The following is a 3,763-nucleotide window of genomic DNA, read 5'->3' on the forward strand; positions in this document are numbered from 1 at the left end:
AATGGTGTGAACCTGGGAGGCAGAGCTTGCAGTGAGCCGAGATCGCACCACTGCACTCTGGCCTGGGTGAAAGAGCAAGACTCCGTCTCAACAACAACAAAAAAAAACAAATAAATTAAAGAGTATACTGAAAAGAGTACTGAACTAGTCGTTGTTTGAGCTAAGTATGAATTTTAATCTGAACATAGTTAACTATAATTTTGGACATATCACTTAACCACTGTGAAATGAGAAATTAAACAATAAAATCTTTATAATTTTTGCCCACCCTAACATAAAATTCTATTGTTCTAAATGGAATTTAGACAGAAGATATTCATATCTTAAACTATGATTAATCTGTCAAAAACGGTTTTTAAAGAAAAAAATCATGATTCAAAAATTGAATTCACTTCAGAGGGCAGGGCTGGCTGGCCTTTTTACCTGTCCCAAGGACCTGACTTCAGATCTTTTCTTGCAGTTGCAGTAGGAATGCAGAATACGAGCTTTGGTGCAGGAGTCTTGGCAGAACAAACATTTAGAAAGTTTATTTCTCTCTTTGACCGAGTATTGGTTGAAAGAACTGCAGCTGAAACTGTAGCCAAAGGAGGCATGATGCTTCCAGAACAAATGTCAAAGAAAAGTATGACATGCAGTAGTAGTAGCTGTTAGATTGGTCTCTAAAAGAAAGGGTGGAGAGATTCAACCAGTTAGCATCCAAGTTGGAGATAAAGTTATTTTCCCAGAATATGGAAGCACCAAAGTGCTTTAGACAAGGATTATCTCTTATTTAGAGATGGTTTAGAGATGGTGACCTTCTTGGAAAGTATGCAGACTGAAATAAATCACCATTGAAATGGCATAATAGTGAAGCTGCCCATTCCACTAAAGTTCTGAAATCTTTCATTATGTAAATAATTTCTATGTCTCTCTTTTGTAATAAACTAATAATAGCTAAACTAAAAGAAAAATGAATACAGTCCAGGAGGATCACTTGAGCTGGAGTTCAAACCCAGCCTGAGCAACATGGTGAGACCACATCTTTACAAAACTGTTTTTAAAAATTAGCCAGTGTGGTGGCCCACATCTGTGGTCCCTGCCACTTGAGAGGCAGAGAAAGGAGAATCTCTTGAGCCTGGAAGGTCACAGATGCAGTGAGCCATAATCACACCACCACACTCCAGCCTGAGCAACAGAGTGAGACCCTGTCTCAAAAAAATAATAATAATACATGTCAAGGGTTTTATTTAACTCCTTGGTTAAATGAGGCAACCAGTGAGATTTTACAAGTGCTTCAAAGAACATGAAATATACATTTGTAGGCAAAGAAGAAATGCTGAAATAAGCTTACAAATGGATGAAAAATTGGTAAAAACTAGTCGGTATCCACAGGGTGATAATTAATTGTACTCCACTGCACAAAATTTGCATATCTTAGACTAAAATAATTTATGTTACTATGAATTTTCTACAGGTTTATAACTCTACAAAGTTGTAAAATAGTTTAGTCAAAAGCAAAAGTGCACAATGGCGTGCCTTCAGTTAAAGGATATTTAATAATTTCTTTCATCCATTTCAAAATCTTCCAGAGTTGAAATATAAACTGAGTGCTCAATGGAATTTTGTAGGGGACCAACGATGGTAGAAGGTAGGAATAAGCGTTAGTTATTTACATCTTTAACTGTTATTCGCTCTATTTATTGAATCATTTAGAATATGATTCTAATTCAAGTAGGAAAATGGATATAAAGGCGTTCTCAAAATACTTTATTTCCACAGAATTCCACAGCTCAATAAATAAGGCTCCAGAATTGGTCCAGCATGATCTGGAAGTCATACTTGATTCTTGCCTCTCCCTCAACTGCACATCATGCCATTAGTTAATAGTCCTGTTGCTTTTAACCTTAAAATGTATCTCAGATCTGTTTTTTTCTCTCTATCTTGACTGCCACTGACCTATTCCAACCACCCTCAGCTTTTGTCAGAATGATTATCATTACCTTTCAAACGTGTGGCAGAAAAATATTTTAAGCTAAAATACTTTTTAAAATATTGATGTACTTTTTTCTCATCCTGTCTCCATTCAAACAAATTGATTCAGTTCTCACTGCCAGCTTGGAGGAGAGCAGCAGGGAGGAAAGAGATGTGGAAGAGCAAAATATCAGAAATTGCCTGGAAATCTTCCAAGCTTTTGTTTCTAAACAGCTAATTCTTAAAGCTGAGAGAAAATTAGGGTATAGACAGCATATTTAAGCCAGAATCATGATAGGAATATGATTTCCCCAAAACAAGAAATCCCCATTGTTAGAAGGATAGGTTGAATAGTGAGAACAGAGAGTTCTCAGGGTGTAAATGCAAAGGAGATCTGCGACCTACTTTGTCAGCACAGCCCCTATAGCAGTTGGAATACTTCAGTAATAAAATGACTGGTGGGAATCCAGGCAACTTTGCAAAGAATTCTATACTCGACCCTAGCAGACAGCCCTTGGATCTGAAGAGCTGTATTACAGAGAATAACTTATTCTCAGAAGTAAACAGGGTTTCAGAATGAACAGATGACTCGATAACCAAATGCTATCACTTAAACTCCAAATTTTAGCATTGCGTAAGATTCTGCAGCTACGGTTAATAAAAAATCCAGAAAGATAGGAGTAACTTATAATAACTAAGGTTAAAGTTTTCAACCAGTGTAATGAGATGGGAAGCTTAAATTAGAACTTGAGTTACAGAAAGTAAACGAAAAACAAACAAAGAGAAAGAAGAAACAGGACTAAGAAAATACAAGGGACTTTCACTTCTGTAAATATAGAGGCTTAGTTATTCTGAAAAACCATACCTACTGCTACAAAAGATCTTTAAGGTGCTGGATAAACTATTAGTTTTTATAAATAAACAGAAACACTTGAAAACAATCAAGAGAAATTTTTAGGGTTACCAAAAAGCGGGGAATGGAGCTGTAATTAGAGTGCCCAGCAGTTGTTGAAGCAGCAGATGCCCTAGGTTTAATGGCCACATGAGATACAAAAGATAAGGACTTACTTGGCTTCAATAAGTTGGAATAATGGAACTGAACTTGCATAAAGTCAGGGCCTTTGAAAAGTAGCTAGAGCTTAAATGAAAAGCTATGTCAGGAAAAAAAATATGCCTGATGGTAAAAGGAGACATAGAAGGTAATTTGTAAAAAGCTCAGCTCAGCTCCATAGTGAAAAAGGAAACAAAACAAATAAGGAAAATAGTCTATCTCATAAATCAGAATCATAGCCCTAATGTCACATGGATTTGGAGTTTGAATATACACTAACTAGCTCAAGAAACCCCAAGCTAATAATTTGAAGTTGTTACAGGATTGAACTAATCCAGAACACGTAGCAAAATCAAATGGAAATCTCTAGAGCATGGGTAGATAAACTATGGCCAGCAGGCCAAATCTGTTTTTGTATAACCTGTGACCTCAGAATAGTTGGAAAAACGCAAAAGAATATTTAAAGACATCTGAAAATGATTTGAAATTCAAATTTCAGATTCTATAACAAAAATTGTATTGAAACAGAGCTACAGTCATTTCTTTATTGCTTGTGGCAAATTTCATACCACAACAGCAGTGTTAGTGTTGAGTAGTTGTGACAGAGACTGTGGCACTTTCATGGCTTCACACTGCTTCTCGGTGCACTACAAATCACAGTGAAAAATGCATAGGTTGGAAGCATTTTGAGTGTCACACGTATTGCCTTTGTTTTGTGCTACTATAACAAAATACTAGACACTGCGTAAATTATAACGAGCA

At 36.2% G+C, this 3,763-nt stretch overlaps 1 pseudogene; it reads left to right on the forward strand.

The window, feature by feature from the left end:
* The first annotated feature begins 330 nt into the window (after positions 1–330).
* Positions 331–818, forward strand: LOC100592886 (annotated as a pseudogene).
* The last annotated feature ends 2,945 nt before the right edge of the window (positions 819–3,763 follow it).

The sequence above is a fragment of the Nomascus leucogenys genome, chromosome 9 (assembly GCF_006542625.1).
Source record: "Nomascus leucogenys isolate Asia chromosome 9, Asia_NLE_v1, whole genome shotgun sequence".
NCBI classification, from domain to species: Eukaryota; Metazoa; Chordata; class Mammalia; order Primates; family Hylobatidae; genus Nomascus; species Nomascus leucogenys.